The sequence below is a fragment of the Lissotriton helveticus genome, chromosome 2_1 (genome assembly GCF_964261635.1).
Source record: "Lissotriton helveticus chromosome 2_1, aLisHel1.1, whole genome shotgun sequence".
Classification (NCBI taxonomy): domain Eukaryota; kingdom Metazoa; phylum Chordata; class Amphibia; order Caudata; family Salamandridae; genus Lissotriton; species Lissotriton helveticus.
The window spans coordinates 980,078,886-980,103,055 of record NC_136059.1 but is presented as its reverse complement, the minus strand read 5'-3'; the positions used below and the strand labels follow the sequence as shown (position 1 = coordinate 980,103,055).

Genomic DNA, 24,170 nt, shown 5'->3' with positions numbered 1-24,170 from the left:
AACCAGGAAGGCTCACCCTCGAGTGGACAGTGCAAAGGGGTTCCATAATTCAGAAACCTCAGGCCTTTCACCTTGGAGATGGAAAAGGACACACATTTTGTGCTCACTCATAACATTATGGAAAACGGGGAGGCTGCACATGTACTAGTTTATATGTTTCTGCTTTCTCTTGTGCAAATGTATGCGTTCATAAGAATAGGACTAAATATAATATCCAGTATAGTGATTCTAGCACGAAGAATAATAGGGTTAATAACAAATCTACCATTAGGGCTAAATGATGAAAAAAACTGTAAAAATAGAACCAAAAATAAATTAATAGTGATGATGAGAGCACATTTAAAAAAATACATTATTATGATTATTGATAATAATTTGAAATATTTAGAATGAACAAAAAAGACAAGGTGGAAACGCCTACACACAATGTCCTTGCTATGACACTATTGGCTAAGTCTGTGCTACTTTATGTAGGTTTCGATCTAAATAATGGTGGCTCGTAACCCAATTGAGGGCCAGGCGGAGCCTGAAGGTGAGGGTTGCTCCTCTAGCCCATGGCAAAAGATATGAACTCAGTAACTTCAGGGGCAGGTAAACAGACAACTATTTCGTAAACAAATAGTGAAGGCTGTTATTTCAGCCATCAGTACATTGTTGAAATGAAGTAGGGAAACACAGTATTGTAGTTGTAGATATTAATTTATTGGGAAGTACAGAGAGCCGTCCCTGGTGTGGCCAAGGCACAGATAGTAACTGTCAGTATCTGAACATTGGGAACAAGAAGTATGCCAACACTCTAGATGACATATGGGAGTTCTGACAGTCATCTAACTGCATGACATCACCACACTTCCCCCCTTTAGACAAAACACCTTTTGAGGTAACAGAAAGGAGATTAATAAATAAAGGAAGGAGGAATTGGAGAAAAGGGGAAAAACAGCTTGAAAGCAAGTAATGAGAATTAAACATAGTCATGTAGATTTTGTGGTCTAAATAATTGGAATTAAACATAGTCATGTAGATTTTGTGTTCTAATACTTATTCTGGTGTTTTTTCTAAAACCATCTCCCCCTGAAACATTTTGTTTGAACTTGTCAATGTTAGAGGAAATAGAAGGATCCTTAGCAACACAAGAAGTGTTCCACCAGTTTCATTTGACAACTTTACAGCATTCTTTTGTATGTCTACAATTTGTTGTGACTCAAGAAATTTGGAAAAACCTTTTCTTACTGAAACCGGATTTTTGACTCTAACACAGTCTCCAATGCTAAGTTTGTGAGGTTCTTTCCTAGTGAAAAATTGATGGGATCTAGAACAAATTTCACTAGAAGTTTTGCTTGCAGATTCCCATATGTACTTCATGTCACCACCCTGATGAAAAGATTTTACCATCCAGAAAGGATACACTTGACATGATGCTTTTCTGCCTCTCATCAGTTCAAAAGGAGAAAAATTGGTTGGTTGCAACATGAGGTAAAGTGCGATATGACCAAACAAGATCTTTAACTGCTTGGAAAACACAAGATTTAAATCTAAAAGCTGCTTGTACACACTCTACCACAACTCTGTTAAATCTCTCAGTTTTGCCATTACTTTGTGGATGGTAAAGTGGAGTTCTGGTGTGTTTTCTGCCACAGGAATATAGAAATGAAGTCATTTCATGTGACACAAATTGAACACCATTATCAGTGAGGATTTCTTCTGGATACCCTTCTCTGAGAAAAATAGTATTCAAACAATTAATAACACTTTTTGAATTAGGTATAGAAATAGGTTCAACTTCAACCCATCTAGAAAGTTGGTCAATTAGGACTAAAAAGTATTTTGAACTGGAAGGAAGAACATGGAATGGTCCAAGAAAATCCATACCAAGTTTTTGCCAAGCCCTACTAGGGGGAAGAACAGGAGAGTCAACAGTACCTTTAAGTACTAAAACTTTGTCACTGGTGTTGCAACGTGAACAATGCTTAACAACATCATCTATTTTAATGTCCATTCTGGGCCACCAGAAATCATTTCTAACTTTCCTCTTTGTGATGATGGTCGCTCCAAGATGGCCAGAATGTGCAGCTAGAATAATCTTCTCATGATAGTGAGAAGGAGGAACGAGTTTATCACCTCTAACTATTTTGCCACTTTCTACTGAAAATTTGTCATTGACTTTCCAGAACATTTGAAGTTCGGGTGACAAACATTTCTCTTTTGGCCATCCTTTCCTTCTTGATGATGCAAAATCCTTGAGAATGGGTTCCTTGTCAATCTGTATGATCCAATCTTCTTTTGCAAAGGATAAATTGTCTTGACCAATGAGTGCTACAAAGCACTCCTTAACCTCAGTTTCCCAGTCTTGATCATCTGTATCAGATATGGGAAGTCTTGACAAACAGTCTGCTCTACAGTTTTTTCCTCCAGGAATGTATTCCACATTAAAAGTATATTCTAGATGTTTTGTGGATAAACGTGCTATACGTGCAGTAGTACGATTGATGTTTTTACCAGAGAGAATGTCTACAAGTGGGCGATGGTCAGTCTTGAGAATAAAGGATCTGCCCCATACATATGGTTTAAACTTTTCAATGTTCCATACACAGGCTAAGAGCTCTTTTGCAATGACGGAATACTTCCGTTCAACGGGATGAAGAGTCCTGGATGCAAATCCAACTGTGTATTCCTTTCCACTTGCATATTGTGATAGAACACCTCCTAAACCGTATTCAGAGGCATCAACAGTGATTGGTTTCCTTCGACAAATGTTTGCAGAGCAGGGGCTTGAACTATGTGCTCTTTGATGGTTTGGAACCATTTTTGACATTCTTCAGACCATACATAGTTTGCACCTTTCTTAAGCAGTGCCCTAAAACATTCTGTGGTCTTGGCAAAGTCTTTCATAAATTTGGAGTAGAACTCACAAAGACCAAGAAAGGACATGAGTTATTCCTTGTTCTGATAAGGAGGTACATCTACTATGCTTTCTATAAGACCTGGTCTAGGTTTGATACCGTGCTCAGAGATGACATGGCCTAAGTATTCAATCTCCCTTACCTTGAAAATACATTTATTTTTTTGAAAAGTAACACCTCTATTTGTTAAGACATTGAACACTTGATCAATGACAGAATCATGCTCTGCTTCAGTTTGAGTGAAAATGAGAATGTCGTCTTGAAAAACAACTAAGTGAGGATTATGTTGAAACATTTCGGTCATTAATCTTTGGAATACGGCCGCAGCCGAGGCGAAACTGAAAAACACAATCTGGAGTAACAAAGGCTGTGAGATGTCGGGATTGAGGATGTAGTTCAACTTGATGATATGCAGCCCTAAGTTCAAGTTTGGTAAACCAAGAGAAGGACCCTACTTTTGCGATAAGGTCTTCAATGCATGGAAGGGGAACACCATCGACCCAGATGGCTTCGTTAAGGCTCCTCAAGTCAACACACATCCTTAAGTCCTCAGATCTCTTTTTGGCTAAAACAATGGGTGAAAGCCAAAGAGTGGACTCAACTTTCTCTATTATGCCTTGGTCACATAAAGATTGTAAATGCTTAGAAAGATCACCTCTAACGCTTAAAGGAACATTGCGAAGTCTATGCTTAATTGGTATGGTACCTTCTTTGATCTTGATAAAATGTTGAAAGTCAGAAAATTTACCAAAACGGTCCTCAAAAATGTTGGTGTATTTTTGTTCTCAAGAAGTGGTTGATTGGGTGTTTGACGCAGAACTGATATTTTTATTAAAATTAGAATGATTAAAGTTGGACTGATGATCAATAAAGACTGGGTTTGGTAGACCAGGTTTGATGGTAAGACCAAACTCGGCTTGATGGATGAGACCAAGAACATTGATATCCCGTTTAGCTACATAGACCTTGCCATTGATAATTGCATCACAAACACTTATTTTAGCCCAAAAGTAGCCTAATAAACCAATCCTGCTACCTTCAAAAGCTACTGTAAGTATATCAGGAGGTAGCAAACTTTTGCTGGACCAAACCTTCATATACTTGTCTTGAGATAAAATGGTGAGACTAGCACCCGTGTCAACAAGAAGTTGAATATGATTATTGTCAATAATGACTTCAACTTCTGGATCTGGAATGTGTTGTTTAATACAATTGTCTGGACAATTCTTAACTACCACAACATACTCTTGATTAGTGACATCTTCATCGAATTGATCATCAGAGTCATTAAGTACACATCTTACATTGCCTCTTTTACCTCAAATACAAACATTAGCAAAATGGCCTATTTTGCCACATTTACTACATTATTGATTAATTGCAGGACAATTTTTGAAAGAAGATACGTGTGGATGATCAACATCTATAACAGCTTATTTTATAGTTAAATTGTCTGTTAGGTGTAAATGTTTTTCCACCTCTGTTTGGTGTAAAATTTCTTCCACCTCTAAATGTAGCAGATCTTCTGGAAATATTAGGAAGAGAAGGAGAAGAAAAAGGTTTACCACTGACAGCACCAGAAATAGTAGAGTTTGCTAAAGCAGATTCAAGTTTCTTTGCATCAAACATAGATCTTTTAATGCTTTTGCCAATGTCTACTCCTTCATCCAGAGTAGGATCTTTGCAAGTGAGTAACTTTTTTACAATAACAACGTGCGACAAGTTGATCCCTTACCAATTGGGATGTAAAATTATCAAATTCACATTTTGCAGCAAGGACTTTTAATGCAGTAATAAAAGTGTTTATACTTACATTGGGTTTTTGTGCTCTAGTGAAAAAGTTGTATCTGTGTACTGCGATGTTTTTTGTTTTAGTAAAATACTTATCCAATTGCATTACCGCTAAGTCAAACTCAGCAGGGTCTTGACCTTCAGGTGTATCAAAAGGAGGTAGATGGTCAAATACATTTTGACCCTCAACTCCTAAATGATAGTACATAAGTTTTTTCTTTCTATCAGGTCTGAACCGTGGTCCATCAATTGCACCCAGATATGCTTTAAAAGATCTAATCCATCATTTCCATTCAAGTTAGGGTTCTCCAGGTTCTTGTAAAAAGGGTGCAGGGGGTGTAATACTCTGCATGTCAGTGAATTGATAGAAAATATGAGAGAGAAAGAAGAAAAGAAGAGAGAAAAATAGTAATGAAAATTAAAAGAGTAGAAATCTATAAGAAATGTTGGGAGAAAAAAATATATAAATGACACAGAAATAGTAACAAGCATTTACAATGCAACGGATTCGCCTTTGGAAACGTTTGAGCTAATGGCATTGTAAATGACAAAATTTGTATTTATGTGTTGGTTTTGAAAACAGATAAATAAATGGCATTGTCATTTACATTGCTAATAGCTCTAACTTTTCCAAAGGAGAAACCGTTGCATTGTAAATGCTTGTTGTCACTGGCTGGAGTCTTTTATTATCATAAATAAACGTCATTATTCCCAATGAACCAACCTGCACTAAAATATGTGGCCCCATGGCTGCCCACACAGGCGTCTGTGGTCGTCACATAAACTAACAGGGATTTCGACTGCAACAGACAGCATTTCCCACAGCTTGACTTGCAATTGTTTTTAAATCTGACCTAGACACACATTTAGCCTCTTATCAGGTTAATATATATATATATATATATATATATATATATATATATATATATATATATATATATATATATATATATATATATATATATATATATATATATCTCTAATTACCACTCCGGTGGTTGGTCCACCATAAGGAGAAACACGGACACTGGAATTGCTGTTCTCACTGCTGGCAACAGTGACTTTTATTTAAACCAGGTGCGCAAAAGTCAGGCAGGATGACGAGTTTCGGCTAACGCAGTAGCCTTGTTCACATGTGTGTGTGTGTGTGTATATATATATATATATATATATATATATATATACACACACACAGGATTTTTAGGGGTAAGATCTTCTAAATCTTTCGGTCTATTCAAGTGCAATTTGCATTTTGCTTCCACCCACCACAGCCTATATATAGCATATGGCAATGGGTCAGCCCATTTCACCCACTGACTCACTTTGTGAATTGCAGCATTTGCTCTTGCCCACATGCACCCTATGGCTAGAAAGTAGTCCACTAGTAGGTCATTCTCTGTTTTCATGTCTTTTATCATTTCACTTTTTTGTTTATTTCTGCAAAACACCTGTAACTTTTTTGCAAACACGTGCACATCAGCTTTAAAAGACAGAAGACTTCACTTTGTATTACTTTTACGCATACACGTTGTTTGCAACAAAAATAAATAATAACAAAAAGTCAGCCTTGACATGGCCAAACATATTGGATCGGTCAAGAATTGTTCATTTAAGAGATGTGTTCTATTTCATAACCAATTATGTGTAGATAAAACGACAAGATTTTTACATAATACTGTATTCTTTTTGGCTATTTCTTAGAGCCCTCTCCTCCCCACTACACTCAATATCACACTTCGAAATATGTTTTGCACTCTGCCCACTAAATAACCCCTTTTCTCCCTTCAGTAGTAACCGTCCTAATAAAGCCTTCTAACCACACTCTTAAATTCACAAAATGTTATCCCAGAGTAAAAAAAACACAGAAAGAGCCTTGCTCTCTACTAAGTCCTCGTATAGTTCTTGAGCATCCCATCAAGTCCCGAAACGCCCAATACAGCCCACAATTGCCACAATTAAGCCTATCCGCTTCCTAACACCTCGAAAACCGACATGACAAGGGGAGGAGCCACTTGTGTCAGGGGAGGGACATCCCATGACGTCCAGGACCGTACACAAGGTCCTGGTGACACTAGTACGGTGGACACCAGTTCCGTCAAACACCGTAACCGAACCCCGTCGCCTCTGGATTCGGGTACTCGTAAACGGACACCCCTTATCTCACCTGCGCTGCCCTGTGGCGCCTGTGCAGCCTCCTCCCCGAAGAGAAGCCTGAAGTCCAGCTCTTCGCTGCCACCTCGCTCGGCGGTGGTCATTGGGGGTGGCGGGGCACGTCCCCCGGGCCGGCTCAGGTGCTCATGGTGGTCTCCTCGCGCTGTCTCCCGTCCAGGTTCCCTGCCAAAGCCTACCCAGTTATCCCTACAACTTTCGCCGCAGCCGCTACCGTTCTCCGACTCCAGACCCTAAAGCCCCGCCCACCTGCCACAAACGCTCTACTTTCCCTCCCGCCTCCTCCAATGGGATGCTAGTACGCGGTCACTCAGAACCGCCCACCTGCTACCGACACACTACTTTCCTCCTGCTTTTTCTCATTGGTCGCCTGCGATACCCGGGCCATGCCCACCTGTCCAGTACATCCTCATTTCCCTCTCGTCTCTTATCGTTGGGCACGCTCACCGTTTACGTCACCGCCCCAGTCCGGGCCATGGGCCCGCCCTTCTGTCATTGCATATCTCGTACCCTCCGTGCGTATCCTGTTGGTAGCTCCGCTCCTCCAGCTGTACGTCAGCGGGCCCTGTGCAGTATCCACCCCGCCTACTACTCCTGTAAACCGACTTCAAGCGCTCATCTCTAGTCAGTAGCAGCCGAAACTGAACTTGTGTAGACACGCCCTTCTTCCGAGCCTCTCTTACACCGCTCCCATTGATACAGAAGAAGGACAAATATTTACAGCATGAAAACTGAAGAAAGATATCAAAGCCTGTGCCTGCAAATTAAAGTAATCATAAACACAAAGAAAACTACGAGCTAAGACTTAAAAAGGAAAAACCGGAACGAAAGCAGACACAGAAATAACGAAACAAAACAAGCCTGGCCAACGACAAATCCTCCTGTTGTCGTTTTTTCCCCTCTCGGAACGCAGATGAGCTCCAGACGTCAACAAGTCAGGTCCCGGGCCGGCAGCCAATCACAGCGCGGCCCGGGAATGACGTCACGGGGGTGTCCCGGGCCGGCAGCCAATCGCAGCGCGGCCCGGGACAAAGGGGCGGGGCTTAAAAAAAGCACCAGAAACGCCCCCGAATGGCGTTTTCGTGAGAAAGCGCGATTGACAGCCTCTGCCTCCCAATGGCTAGCCTCCATTTATGGAGCTAGCCAATGAGAGGCAGAGGCGGTCCGAACCTCACTACTAAAAACAAAAGATTTCGACTGGGAGGGGCTTCGCCCCTCGCCAAAGTCGAAACCTAAAAATGTAGAAATGTCACTATAAAAGCTGCTGGTTGAATGTGACTCTTGATGCACAAATTAATTATTCCACAAGATGGCAGCGCTGTATTACTTTTAAGTAGTAAAAACTGTGTGTCAGTGTAAGAAATATAATATGACACACGTAGATGAAAGTTGTGTGTATCAATGTAAATATGCAGAACAAAAAGCTGTGTCAGCGAGCTTGATAATAAAAGTGAATTGACACACAAATGCTGTGTGCGTCAGAGCAAAGTGAGAAAAAAATCAGCTTTGTTTAAATTGAAAATGACAAATGTTGTGCGCGTTAGCGCGGGGCAAAGTTGAACAATTTCATTTAAATAGAAAATGTATGGAGACTTCAAAGACGTCTATTGCCCACTGTTTGTTTCACAAAATCATTACGTTAACGAAGGCAAAGACGAAGAAGAATGCTGCCTGCTAATAAGACGTGCTGAGAGTTCCTCCTCGGCCACACGCTGGTAGCCAGGCAACAAGGGAAACACAGGGAGACGTGTGACGTAGTACGCGCTGCCTCTCCACTAGTACCCCAGAAGGTTCCACAATGTCATTAGAAGGAGAGGTGCTTCAGGGAAGGACAGATCAACGCGGATACAATGGGAACTCCACGGAGCAGACAGGCAGTTAATCAAACTGGCAGCAAACGACCGACAGGCACTCACAAGACAACGAGCTGAAGGCACGAGCTGAAAGCAGCCTTACGGTCTGGTGAGTGGTGCTTAAGCGTGCGGTGATAGCTCGAGATGGTGAGCGCGATGTAGAGCGTGAGAGTACCCCACAGTTATGCTTCACATAAACTCTCGAGAAGGGCCAAACAAGCAGAGTACAAAATCACAATGAAAAATCACAGTTCTTTCCAGCACGGTGTGAGTAAAGTCACTTAAGAAATGATAGGAATTCAAAAGGGCACAGCTCTCTGTCCCGATACGTCCCAAACGTGTGTGCCTTGAAGAAAAAAAGAAAATTACTCACAGTTGGTTTGCTGAGTTAATATCAGAAATACCTCTTGTCTGGTAGAAACAGTGAGAGGTGGAGAGTCGATAGATGGAGTACCAAGGCAGGTGGAGCGGACTCAAATCAATGTAGACTCGAAGTAGGCTTGCATCCCATCTTCTGTCGCCAATGAAATGAAGTAGGGAAACGCAGTATTGTAGTTGTAGATATTGATTTATTGGGAAGTACAGAGAGCCGTCCCTGGTGTGGCCAAGGCACAGCTCGTAACTGTCAGTATCAGAACATTGGGAACAAGAAGTCTGCCAACACTCTAGATGACATATGGGAGTTCTGACAGTCATCTAACTGCATGACATCACCAGAATCGTCTTTTGATAAATGACTCTTAATGAAGAAATATATTTAGAAGAAGTTAACAAAACCAGCAGATGCAGCAGCAGGGATGAGGCTTGCCCAGAGCATGGCAAGCTCTGCTGTATTCATGACACGAGCCTGCTCTCCATACTTCTGTTTCTGAATCCCGTTACTCAGGAGCCTTTCTTGTGAGTCAGGACCTGCTAAAGGCGCAGTGTTGGAAGCCATTCATCACACATATGTGGCTCTCCCCAGCATATGAGTAGAAGAGCACAGAGGCAGCAGGTGGCAGGTAAGTTCTTTTTTCTTTTTTTCGTAATTCTCCCCCGCCCTGGATCACCACTTTTCGCTGACAGCAGCCGCCAATGTCTATACATAACACTGTGAAACGTAGGAGAAATTTAGTTAGTAGGTTATAAATAATATCTATGCAAATCTGTTGGATCAGTATGTCGACATAATGGGAATTAAGAATGGTATGATTTGTATCTTTCGTAGGCGAAGGTGTCACCTACTATCAGTTGCCAATCACACATAGCCTTTCTAGTAATGTTTTTGTTAGGGTATTTAAATAGCAAGAATTTGTGTCAGCATAATTGTAGGATTTCAACGCTTCACTAAAAGACCTTCCTCTTTCCCAAGATTCTGGGAATCAATTAACCGTTAGAAAATATTTTAATACAGTTGCACAAATTAACTCTGCTAATAAAAGAACTAAAAGGGAGTAAGTGTGGTGTTTGAGTAAAGAGGAACATGAGTTTGTCAAGGATTTATAATGAGAAAAAAGTGACATTTTTGAGAGACTGAAAGAATGAGAGGAGCATTAGAGAACAGATTGAGGCTAGGCTGAGGATGAATTTAGGGCTTCAAATGTATATCCAAGGCTAAGAGTAGAGCATGACAGAAAGGGTGAATTTTTTATGGTGAGTCATAAACCTTTAGGAGTTAGGCCTATAGATATTGTAGGAAAGAGTGAGTACAAAAGAAGTTCTGTTGTCAGAGGCGATTCTCTGGTTGGTGAAGAACCAATACTAACATTTAATATGTGTGTTTTTGAGACTGCTTATTTCAACCTTTCCCGTAATTGGGTGGGATCTTACTATCTTGCTCTGGTATTCCCGAGAGTTTCCCCATATAAATGAGTGATGCTGAATGGATTGATATGGTTTTGGACAAATTGTGCTAGATGTACTAGAAACTATGCTTCCATCTACTGGTGTGCCTATGAATGACGTGAAAATTAGAAGATTATGGATCAGTTTGCTTCTAAAACTGCGGGCACGCTGACACTAATAAATGATTTAGCGCTAGATATCCGGTCATGAAGGAAGGCAGTGTTTACAAGGTTTTGAAGATGAGAGAGTGCTGCACCTTCATACGTGATAACAGTACGCTTACAGGGGCATATGTTGCTAACTTAACTAATATTTTTACTGAAGTCAAAGCTTTTGAGGAGCTTATGGGAAGCAGCAGGTTTCTGGGTTAGAGAAACTGGAAAGGGTTTTAGAAAAGTTCATGAATGGTTTGATAGTTTAGGAGGAGGTATGTTTGGGCCTATACTAATCCCTGTGATTATTGTGTTATTTGTGCAATTGCTCTATTTCACTTTTTATGAATTAATATTCTCAAAATGTGGGTGTACGGTGAAAAGAGCCTCATCCAAAAGGGAGTGAGATGAATTTGAACTGGAAGATGACACAGATTAAGCATATAATCATCTGAAGATGTTGGAAAAATCAAGAGGCCACAAGCAGAAAGTGATGCAGACTGTACTATAAATAATTGTGGATTTAGTGATTAATCAGACGAGAGACGTTGTGGGAATTTTTGTGCATTTTATATTTTTGTGCATAATTAACAATCCGTAGAATGTGGTCTTACACTTACATTTACCTGTGTACTCTGACATGATACTATTGTATTTGAAACAATTGTAATATGCCTTGTTAAAGTGTATTTCCCTGGCTTATGCTAATCAGATCTTAACTGGGCCTCAACGCCATCTTGTTCCAAATGGATGTCACATTCACTGTTAATTGTTTCTGCTGCATACAGTCAAGCAGAATCATGTTTATTTATTTCCTACTGACTCTGTTCTCGAAGGAAACTCTCTAACAAAAGGCGTAGTATTGCAATTTTTTCGAGGTCTCTTCCGTTTACACGCGGTATTGCATTTATTCACAATAGTTCACTGCTGCCTCTGTACCTAGTTTGTTCTGACATCTCCTGATGACGTTGGTCAGAAAAGGGCTGAACTAATATTCAACAGTGGGTTAGTGCTTAGGTAGTAAGACTATGTGACACTGTGTGTCACTCCATATGTCTCTGATTTGATTTGCTAGAAAGGTTATTTTTTTCCTCAAACCATGATGAACTTCTACTATTAATGTATTTCAATGAGAAGATTTCTTATAAACCCTTGAATTTGGGGGCGAGCAAGAAACTTTTGAGCTCCACTAGGGATGCTGTTGGTTTTCTTACTGATTTTGCTGCACACTTGGGACTTAATTTTCCCTTGAGGTTGATTTTTTCTGAACTGATGACCTTTAAGGCAATGATCTTTGCACCTACATTCTAAATATTCGGTATTGTGCCCTTTGATTTTTGTAACAGTAAATCCTTTGCATGTTTCATTCCACCCTAGAATTCACTTGGTCAGCCTTTTCTTTATTATTTATTTGCATTTTTGATATGTTGGTTTCTATCTTAAATTGGGACACATTGCCTCCTGAAATTGAGGTTTAACTCTGTGGCCGAACCACCCATTTATGGACGTGCTGTTGAGGCAACAATTTGTGCGCTAGCGCAAGGAATGGACATGAATGTGCAGTATAACGTTAAATACGGCACATTCCGGCCGTTTCACACAGTGCAGCACAGCAAGGTGGCTTGCAGAGCTGCCTGAATTAAAGTTTGATAAATCTGTCCCTAAGAATTTTGACTTAGGTAGCAGTAGCTTGGGAGCGTCCTACTGGAGTACCTCTGGAGGTATACTCCTCCTTAAATAATTCCTCCCCAAAACAAGACGAAACCCACTAACCTGTTTAACGACATAGTGAAGGCAGGAAAAGAGCTTTGCTATGTCCATTCCTTCTTTATGTAGACAGCCTAGCTGTGATTGGTGGCTGGTGTGAGGAGCTTCTGCTGGCGATAGGTGATGGAGTGGAGTTGAGAGCAATCACTCATTTCTTTACCAGGCGTGTTGTAGGTATTGAAGTAATTGCTATATGTATCTCGAGAATTTATTTATACACCTTTCATGGAGTTACATTTAATATAAAAATAAATTATGCAACGTAAATTGAAAATAACCAAATGTTTTTTACAATGATGCCTATATTTCAGTGGAAAAATAACATTATAATTCTTTATTGTTCTTTCTTTTAAGTCCTATTTAGTATATGGAATTATAATTAAATTATTTTATTTTAAAAAAATATTACATTTAAGTCCGTTTATTTTACATTGTATTTGACAATAATTTTTATTTAAAATTCTTTGATATGTTGTATCTTTTTTTATCCTTGCTGCCATTATTTTCTATGGGACGTTGTGTCAGTACCTTTAGAAGTTCAGTTTGTGAAAAGCAATGGGCTTACTCTTTTGTCGGTAGGTGACATTGCTCTCTAATCCCCTCCTTACCCCCCATTCCCCACCCCTTTAGTAGTACGTCTGCCCCTTTTACCACCTGCTCCCTCCAGTCCCTCCCATATTCACTACTAAAATGTATACTTACATGTGCAGAGACTCCGCAGTCGGGTGGAGAACTCCACACATAGAAAGATAGGAAAGACGGAGGCGTAAACTCTGCACGTAGTTTGTGAATACCACTTTGTATTACATTTTGCCTCCAAATACAGAGGGCTCAGAGTACATAACTGAAACAACTTTCCTACCCCCCTCCATGACAACACAAGGGAAGAGCTGTTAGATTCACCCGTGCCCTTCTTATCCTTCTGACCCACTCCTCCATAGGATGAGCTGTGGCACAAGGCAGGCAGACCACTAAGTGTGAACCTGGCTCTGAATCAGCGTGAAGTATGGAATTGGGGTCACAAAATACAAGTTTGAAGCAGCCCCAGCAAATAGGACTTCCACTCTTGTCTTGTACCACCAGTATGCACTACAAGTAAGGATAAAAAGTATTTTCCTGAAGAAGGTAGCTGTGACATTGAGCGCTTGACTAACCCGAAGGAATGATTGAAGGTCCCTAAATCCAGTCCAGAACAATAGGCAGCCTTTTAAAACTGGAACAAGAAAGCCAAGAAGTGTAAGAAAGAATCTCATGTGTGGGGGTCGAAAGACACCTAGGGGCTAATGGACAAGGTACAAGCACAGCTGTGTACAGTCTGCATTTGATAACATTTCTGATTTGCTTTATGTTGAAAACCATTGTGTTGCTGTACAAGAACGTAAGACTGTACTGACTCTAAGCTAATTTCTTTACAAATACAAATGCAACCTTTCCAAGAAACATCAGAGGGCGAACCCTTCTCCATCTACCCATCTCACATCTTTGGGACAACGGAAACAGCTAGGCAGAGAAGCTAGGACTACAGAAAGGGCAATGACCACCTCATAGCCTGGATCCCATGAGTCCTCAGGGGGGCCTTTTACCATAGGAATTAAGGGCCAGATGTAGGAGAATCGTATTTACCGATTCATAAATACCGAATTTTACCGATTCGGTATTTATGAATCGGTAAATATGAAGGGGGGAGATGTAGGTATTTCTAGAAATTGAAATACCGAATCTTTAATATTCGGTATTTACCGATTCGGTATTTCCTATTGATTCCTATGGGCTGTGAAGCCCATAGGAATCAATGGTAAATACCGATTCGGTAATTACCGAATCAGTAAATACCGATTCCTGCCAGGGTGCAGGGGGTGTCACTTTGACACCCTCTAGCACCCCAAATACAGGCATGTGTGCCATGTGGCACACAGACATGCCCTAAGGGCATGTCTGTCTGTCACATGGCATAGGTGTGCATGCACACATGTGCATGCACACCTGGATTCGGTATTTCACCACCCAATTGAATTGGGTGGTAAAATACCGAATCTGTATGGCCTTTGGGACTCAGAAGAGTCCCACCTACATTTGGATTTACCGAATCAGTAAAATTACCGATTCGGTATTTTACAGCATCGGTAAAATTACCGATTCGGTAAATTTACCGAATCTGTAAAATAAATACCCCTACATGCCAATTCTTAAATACCGGTCGGTAACAGCCGAAATCGGCCGTTACCGACCGGTATTTAGGCTCCTACATCTGGCCCTAAGTGTATGAGTGACAATTCTTCTGAATCAGGGATGTAAGTCTTAACGCAAATAAGATTTTCTGTTTGTCAACACTGAATGAAGTTCATACGCCTCTGGTAGCACAAAAGACACAAAAATAAGATACCCATATATAGGAGGAAATTAGGTAGTCTTTTAGGTCCTGATGAATTACCGTTGATCCTGGTTCGGACTTTAAGGGCAAGAAGCATGTTGCCCAACTCTTTGAAATATAAGAAGCATTACCATCCTATATAGTCCCCATGCTTTTAACCCTTAACACTTGCTCCAAAAATAAATGTGGCTCCTGAGGGACATATAGTTAATTATATGAATCACTCTTCAACAATCTACCTCTATATCACTACATAATATTGCCTTCTACCCTTCATACATTTTAGGAGAGGATTGGGTCGTTTACAAACCCCCCCCAAAGCCAAAGTTAAAATGTTATCCCACAAAGAGCCCTTTTGAGGGGGTCTATTGGTCATTGGAGCGCCTGCCCAACAAGGAGCACAGCCCTATGATAAAGCATGCCACCTTTAGGTGGATGAGGGCCTGTGCTTCAACAAGTTAATGCTCACATGACCAGGTAGGGCTCAGATACTTAATGTAATAGCCTGGAACCCAATCTTGGAACTGCACACTTTTTTGTTTAATTATGTTGTCTGTAATACTTCTATCTTTCCTATCAAAATGTCTAGTAAAACACCTGAATTTTATGAAAGATTTATGGATGTATGACGTTATAACGCATACTATTACTCCGCAGACCATTACAACGCGACTTTTACTCCGCATACGGTTACAACGCATAGCGCCTTGGGGCGCTGGATAGTGGTAAGTATAATTTACTATTCTAACTCAGTCCCCGTGGACCCTAGGGAAGGTGTTGGATAGTAAATTATACTTATTCCCTATCCTAGAGCGCCCCCCAGCGCAATGCGTTGTAATGGTAGTGCGGAGTAAAGGTCGCGTTGTAATGGTAGTGCGGAGTAAAAGATGCGTTGTAACGGGTGTATACCAAGATTTATTTGCTATTAATTATGTTGTGATATCCTGCTTCCCTGTAGTATAGATGGTGGGTTCTTTGTCGACATTGCTAAGTTAGCCATTATGCTACTTTTGCGCACAACACTACATGCGTTTATTTTGCAAGACTTTGTTTGTGCCCTTTTCACATGAGATCTGTCTGCTTTTGGCGTTCTCTGCGGTGCTCTGAGGTTTAGTCTGCACACAATGTACAAGGTCATTCAACAATGCCCCTTGTTATTCTGTTCTGGTCAGTCCCTCGCACCTAGACATAACATGACACACAGCTGCACTACTGAAAATCGTATGATTTAATATTGCAAGTGAAGTATGTTGTTCATGCACTTGGAGAGAGACCTTTCCAGAGAGAAGAGCTGTGCTTGTCCTGAGAAGTAAACCATTCATCTAGGCCTTGAGGTATGGGGTCTGCTGACAAAGCCCAGAGGTCTTCTTATTTATAATTAACTCCTTTTTACCACGGGGAGGGTGGTTAGGTACTGTAGTACTTTTCCACTGTCTTTATAAAATGATATCCCTGTTTGTATTCTATGGACTTGTGACAATGCTGACTATATTGTGTTTATGCATGTTGCTGCTAGTAATGGCACGTGTACTGTACCATAGAGCGCATTAGTTACCTGCTTCCATTCTACCATGTATCCCAGCATCTGTTCCATACTTCACTGTTGCAGATCTGTGCGCTCCTTTGACCTCCAATCCATTACACCCTGACAGCAAGTATCTTTTTGGTTTGTTGTTTTCAGAGGGCAAAATCACATGTACTTGTTTTCCTCAGGAGTATACAGAGTCACCATCCTTATTTTCTCAGGCTCTCAGGAAATATCTGGACACCCTTGTTTTCCCATAAGGATCTCTGTTAGTTTAGTTTGTTGATGACTGAATTCGCTTTTAAGGACCACAAAGCATCTAAAAATAAGTTACAATTCTGTGTACCCCTTGTATAATATTTAGGTCAGAACATGTCAGCAGGGGAGCGAAATCTGTCCGCCGTACACGTTGATGCTATTTGTAAGCTACCCTGGCGCATTAGCATTACACTGTTTTGGGATGGTGGGATATTGTCATCAGTTGAGTTTAGGATATTGCAATATTGTCAAGTGTCAGCTGAGCCTTCTTGAAGTCAGGAGTCCTTTTGCTGTCTGTGTCCCTGGAACAGGCAAACAAGAGGACAACCACTTTACCTTTGGAGAGGAGTTCCAGTCCCTGGGTTCCATTAGGAGTCCTTGAGTCTTGTCTACCAGCAAGAGTGAGAAGTCTTCCTCATCAGGTGTAGTCTGCCCACATCCAGGAATGTTCTGAATAGGCGGTAGTGGGATGCCAGGTCTATCCTGTGCACTAGCCAGTGACTGGAGAATTTTCCTCAGTTAGTCCAGGCTTTCTTGCCATTTGACAACTTTATTTTTGCAGCACTTCCTCTTCACCTTTGTAAAACTACCCTGAATCTAACTTGTTGGATCAATGCAAGCATAATACCTTTTACCTGCTCACTGAATTCGCTTTTAAGGACCACAAAGCATCTAAATATAAGTTACAATTCTGTGTACCCCTTGTATAATATTTAGGTCAGAACATGTCAGCAGGGGAGCGAAATCTGTCCGCCGTACACGTTGATGCTATTTGTAAGCTACCCTGGCGCATTAGCATTACACTGTTTTGGGATGGTGGGATATTGTCATCAGTTGAGTTTAGGATATTGCAATATTGTCAAGTGTCAGCTGAGCCTTCTTGAAGTCAGGAGTCCTTTTGCTGTCTGTGTCCCTGGAACAGGCAAACAAGAGGACAACCACTTTACCTTTGGAGAGGAGTTCCAGTCCCTGGGTTCCATTAGGAGTCCTTGAGTCTTGTCTACCAGCAAGAGTGAGAAGTCTTCCTCATCAGGTGTAGTCTGCCCACATCCAGGAATGTTCTGAATAGGCGGTAGTGGGATGCCAGGTCTATCCTGTGCACTAGCCAGTGACTGGAGAATTTTCCTCAGTTAGTCCAGGCTTTCTTGCCATTTGACAACTTTATTTTTGCAGCACTTCCTCTTCACCTTTGTAAAACTACCCTGAAACCTCTTTTTCAAATGGCAGAACCTGACTGCGATCGGGCAAACCTCCTTCCAGACTCTAGCCATTCCCCTGTTTAGATGAGCTCTCATCCCACCAAAAATTGTTCTCTCCCTCACTATGACTGAAGGCAAGCTAAGTAGAAAGGTCATAGGGATAAATAGGATTGTGGGTGAGGAATTACACCTAAAATTCTTCACTTCAGAAGGGGCACCTTCCTGCACAAAAACAATCCTCTGAGGCGGCCTTTCCCTCTCTCTCCACACAAATAGAAAGAGGAAAAACACAAGGAGAAATACACATATCTCTTCTCATTTTGCCTCATCTGGGGAGGCGTAGCATTTTGACGCATTCCCAGGTCTAACAGTAATGGTGAATCTGGGAATGCACCAAAATCCATGAGTGGATACGTGGGAACATCCAAGCTCCACCTATGAAACGCCTTTGTGGGGCAGAGTAATGCAATGCAGCGATTTGTGATGTGTTGTGTTACTCTAAATTTATCAAGTGATACAGGGCCACACAAGTTCTTACTCTAGTGTTGCATCGCCCTTGCGCCCTCCCTTGTGTTTCATATACTGTCCACTGGATCTTTTCAGAGGATCACCTGGGACAATGTTGGCAACCCACAGCCAAGCTAGTTTTGATTTTGCATCAGGTTCTGAGATGCATCAACAGAATTGTGCATTAGTTTATAGCCATGCCACAGTCACTGGTAGAAAGGCAATGGGTGGCAAAGGAATGTTATGCCTTTGCCCACTCCCTTTGTGTGCTATGTGCTATTGACTGCACTCAGTTCTGCACAATAAACTTTATTCGGATTGTAAAACAACCATAAAAGCAATTGCATAGTAAATAACATTCTTTAAAAATCGATTTACAGAGACAATACCTATTCTTACAAATAACATTCTATAAAAATCAGTTTACAGAAACAATACCTTTCCTTACATTAATTGCTTTTAGAGTGTATAATTCATCATTAAAAGTATATTCCAGAATAAATAATATTCTGTAACACCTTCAATGCTACAGGAGATTTTCCTCCTGTGCTGCATTCCCAGATTTACCATTGTTCATGACAAGGTCAGCTCGTCATAACCACAGCTCCAGTGGTACTGCATGACGAGCTGACCTTGTCATTAGCATAGAAGAGGTTAAAAATCAACTTACATGGGCAATACCTTTCCTTACACTAATAGCTTTTAATCATTAATATATTTTAACCATGGGATCTGGGATTTTCTCTCAAGAAGTAAACAATCTTCAATAATAGATTTAGTAAAAACAGTCTCATCTTTAGCCCAAATAGATCTCCTTACCAGCAGTGGCCGCATAGCAATTAAGTCTCTAAGGTATGTCAGATCCACCTCCTGGTGTATTAGTTCTGTAGAATCTGAAGGTGGTAGACTTAAGAGGCGTTTTAAAATGGCATTTTCTTCTTGTAATAGGGACGGGCAGCTGCTATGCCCCCAAACTCCTGCACCATATAGGGCAGTAGTGACACATTGTGCCTTATATATTGACAACATTTCCTTTACTGGGTGGTTGCCTTGTTTGGATGCAAAACTAAAAACCCCATTGTTAGGACTGGCTATTTCTGGTAGGCTAAGGCTGACGCCAAAGCCAGGCAGAAACCACCATTCTAGTCAGGGCGAGGGAGTCACACGCCAAGATAACCCCAGCTCACCCCCTTGGTAGCTTGGCACGAGCAGTGAGGCTAAACTCGGAGGCAATGTGTAAAGCATTTGCGCCAGCGCACAACAGCAACAACATACTAGGCACACCACAAAAGGAACTCCACACAAGGTTATATTAAAATAACTTTTGTATTGTAAACACACATCAGATAGAAATCACACATGTACATTGTGCCAACTGGCACGGGCAACATTCATAAGGGATTATTTACAGGACAGGGCCACATGGGCCACTGTCAGCATCAACACTTTTAGAAATGGAAATACTTTGTAGATCTTAGAAAATAAGATATAAAACGAAATAACAGTTATAAATCACAACCAGTAACTACTGGTAACAGGTAAGTACCACCTACGCAACCCTAACCACCTTAGGAGAATGTCACGCAGGGGACCAGGACCTCACTAGGACCACCTGTATTAAAAAGAACAACCACCCAAGTATCACACAGCATTTAGGGGTCTAGGAAAGAACACATTACCCATGATGCATAAATATACATTCAGAGGAGTAGTAAGGGGAAACACATGAGGCATAAACCTACACATTCAGCGGTGTTAAGAACAAAGCACATGATGCAATAAAATACATTCAGAGGTACAGCGCAAGAAGACACATGATGCCTAAAACATTCAGAGGTGCAGCGCAGGGAAAGACAGACACATGATGCATAAAACATTCAGAGGTGTAAAATCCAGGAAGACACATGATGCATTAAAAACATTCAGAGGTGCCCCAACCCAACTCAATAGCGCAAAAACACACAGTAGACAATTACCATCCTAAACATAGCAGGTAACCACACTGCGCAAAACTTACATACCAGCCCCCATCAAATAAAGGGCCTACAGAGCCCTGTGTCCAAAAATGTCAGGGTGCGCTGCCATGCAGCGCCAGTCAGGGGTGCGCCAACGGCGCAAAACCTAAACGTTGCAGGTGCCCACTACTTGCTGGGCACCTGGGAACCACACAAGACCTAAACGGTGCAGCTGCCCACTAATTGCTGGGCAGCTGGGAGTCCAAACTGCGACAGGGTCCTCACTGACCCTTAGGCGCAAACTGCGCCAACTGTTGGAGCCACACAGGCTCTGAACTCACTACACACGTTGGAGCCACACAGGCTCTGGCATAACACGTGCCCTCAGGGAGCCTCTCGGGGCTCTGGACTGCGTTGGGGCGACCCGCTGCCAACTGGGTCCGCCCTAACTGCACCACACTATAGGATGCTCCTCCGTTGGAGTCCCCCTCTCTGGGGACTCAAAACTATAATGGTGCCACGAGCCTCTCAGGCTCTTAAAACAGATATGGCCCCGTACGTTGGAGTCCCTCTTGGACTCATGAACTCAGAAATGCCCCCGGAGCCCTCTCAGGACTCGTGTACACAGATGTGGGCATTGGAGCCTCAGGCTCCGCTGAAACGTTGGGGCGGCCCACTGCCAGCTGGGGCCGCCCTACCTTCGCTCTCGCCCCATGTGCCACTCTCCGGCACCAACTGCAGCCGCACCGAGCCCCCCCCAGCCCTTCCGACTCACCGGGCTGTCTCCTGGGCGGGGCTCCTCCGGGCGGCGGCCTCTCTGCTGGGCGGCAGCTCTCCTTCGTTCTTGGGGCTCCCTCAGCACACGGGAGCCCGCAAGCACCACCAGCCTTCCTTCCTCGTGACGCGGCGTCGCCGGTCTCCCTCTCCGCACGGGAGACCGGCAAAGCAAGAAAAGGCTTCCCCCAGGCAGGGGGAAGCGGGAACAACTTCCTCTCGGCCTCTTCTCTTCCCGGGCAGTATCTCCGGTCTCCCTCTACACACGGGAGACCGGAAGACCAGGCAATCGCTTCCTCCCACGCCGCACAGCTCACGGACCACGAGGAGGCGGGGTAGGCTCCCGACCTCCTCTCTCCACCACTTCCGGTTGTCTCTCCCGTCCCGCCCCCGGCCTGCCTGACGTCCGGTTCGGGCACCGGCAGGGACGATCTCGCCGCAATTTACGGGGGCAAACGCCGGGTGGGCACCGGCCATGGAAAATAAAGCGCTTCCAAGCGCTAAGGACAATGAGCAGAGCGCTACCAGCGCTATAATCAGAAATTAAGCGCTCCTAGTAGAAATAAAAGCGCTCCCAGGCGCTTAGAGCAGGAATAAAGCGCTCCCAGCGCTTAACAGGGAAAGTAAAGCGCTCCCAGCGCTAAAGGCACAAAAAGTCCAGCAGCAGTCCATCAGGTATCCAGGGGCTGGGCAGGGCTCAGGGAGGCAAGCCTTCCCCTGAGCCCAAGCAGCAGCACGCCCCTGGCAAGATTCAAGTCAGAAACAAGAACATTGGAAGGGGACACAGCCCCTTCTTATACACAGAAAAGTCTTTGAAGTCTTTGTGCAGGCAGTGTGAAAACCAGCTAGAACTGGTTATAGGGAAGTCCTGTCAGTATCAGGGACAGAGGTGACAGTCGCCCAGTGGGGGGGTGGAGCCAGCATTGTGGCAGGCAGGCACAGCCTCACTCACTATCAGGTGCGATCTCCACCCACTTCCCTGGCAGCAGATGCTGCCTTTCATCCACGGGCTGACTCAGACAACCTCCTGGGGGTTCTGCAGCCCCTGTCACACTCAAACCAGACAGTCAATTCACAAGCAGGCCCAGGCACTCTGGGCCAGGCTCACCAGCCAATCACACGCCAGGCACAAATTACACAAATATGCCAACTTCTCAAAGTAGCACTTCTAGACTAGACACAACCATGCCGCATACACCATTACGCAGCATTCAATCTCACGAGTTCACACATATCTAACTCAACCCTGCACTCCCCACACATCAGGAACTACCATGGGCATACATATTCCCCATTCATTCCTATGGGAGGGCAGGTCACTCACCACACATACACTGAGAGCACACGCACTTTACACTGTACCACAGTGAAAAAGTGCACAGAGGCCTAAAATCACCAACCCAGGTTCCAGAAACAGGCTAGGAAAAAGCAAAAAGTTTTGGGGTGAACCTGCCAAAAGGGCCAGGTCCAACACAACCCCCTTCCAGCCAAAACGCAGGGTAGACCAATCACTCCACTGATGGGCTTCCTTGCTTTGGGCGACAAAACACGGACATGGGCCCGCAAGGCAGAGACACCTTCCAGTTTTTCGCCACTCTGAACCTACATGGTTTTCTCCAAACAAGAACTCTCTGACCCAACTAGGATACCCCACTGGTACACACTAGTCATCCACAGCCAGGACCAGGCCCTAGGCCATCCAAATATCACAGGTCCTACCCAATCCACAGAGCGGGGGGCAGTAAACCCTGGCACACAATAGCCATTCTCCACTCTCTCTCTCAGTGTAGCTACAACTACCACTGATCCTTCAACCCAGGGACCACCCCTTCAGGCTGACCAGAGGTCACGGGCAAGCATGCCCCACCCTACCTCTACTTCTGGGTTCCCGCACCCTCACAGGGAAGCACTCACCAGAACACAACTCTCCTACCAGATCAGGACCTCACTCCATCACTGGTCTACCACCTGGAAACTATTTCACTCCAGAGGTACAAAGCACATAGCACAGTTCCTCTTCAAGCAGGTGGGGGGACACAGCACACAGTAAAATCCCCTTTCCTCCACCCTAGTAGAAACAACAGACTGCAGGTGGGCCCCAGAACACACAGCAAGGGCAGCCTCCTCAGTCTCTTCAGCTGATCCACTTTGGTAGAGATTCCTCTTGACCTGGAAGTTTCCTAATCTCCCAACCTAGGATCTAAACCCTCAGGTTGCACCGGGGTCAGAAGTAAGGACACCGTCCCTCTGCACCCCCTTCCGGAGTTCTGCACCCTCCCACCTTGGAGCGGTACCCCTAGAAGCAAAACACCGGTCAGGACACTGATTACAGATGCCCTTCCCTCCAGATCAGGCTGAACCTGAACCTGGCCTCCCCCCTCCTCAGGGAACAACCTCCAGAGGCCCCACAAATGGTCAAGCACTCTAAACGGTCAATTGCCCAGCGAACCAGGACTTCTGCACCCTCCACTTAGGAGCGGTACAGCCTAACACCAGGACCGCCGGAGTTCTGATTACAGAAACTCCCCGTCCTCTAGACACAGGAAGATCCTCCTCAAATGACCTGTAAGTACAGCCTAGGCCCCTGACCTGGCGCTCCCCTAGGGAACCCTACAGGCCCAGAGACAGGGTTTCGGGCCAACGTGGGACACACCGTCCCACACTCACTCCGCCTCCACTGAGACAGGGCGTGAGCCCCTACACCCCTACCATCCTAATGGGACCTAGCTGGGCTACACATGAACCTCTTCACCTACACAGGATCATCAGATACACAAGCCACTACTTTTAGAATCACTCCCTAATGCCTCTGCAAGACATCTAGCACACCGCCAGACATCCACCTTCTTGTCCAATGCCTCTGCAGGACCTCCTGCAAACCACCAGAGGTACACCTCACGTGCAAGCTCCTAAAAAAAAACTCACACCAACTCCTCCAGTTCAAGACACCACTCATCCACACACTCCCCCTCCAGACTGGTGAGACAGTTCCTCACTGCCCCTGACTCTCAACCTGAACCCTCTTACTGAGCACCAGGCACCATACTCTGGGTACTGGGAATGGGACTTCACGCACTGGACACATTTTAGCTGCCACCACTGGATCCTACCATACTGGGGAATCC

General features: G+C 43.6%; 1 long non-coding RNA gene across 1 annotated transcript in view; it reads right to left on the bottom strand.

Annotated features, from left to right (window-relative positions):
* Positions 1–9,696: 9,696 nt before the first annotated feature.
* LOC144818368 (uncharacterized) overlaps positions 9,697–24,170 on the bottom strand; it is a 108,819-nt gene continuing 94,345 nt past the window's right edge. Inside the window, exon 6 of the long non-coding RNA XR_013607092.1 lies at positions 9,697–9,803. This is a non-coding gene — a long non-coding RNA (uncharacterized LOC144818368). The remainder of the gene's footprint in view (positions 9,804–24,170) is intronic.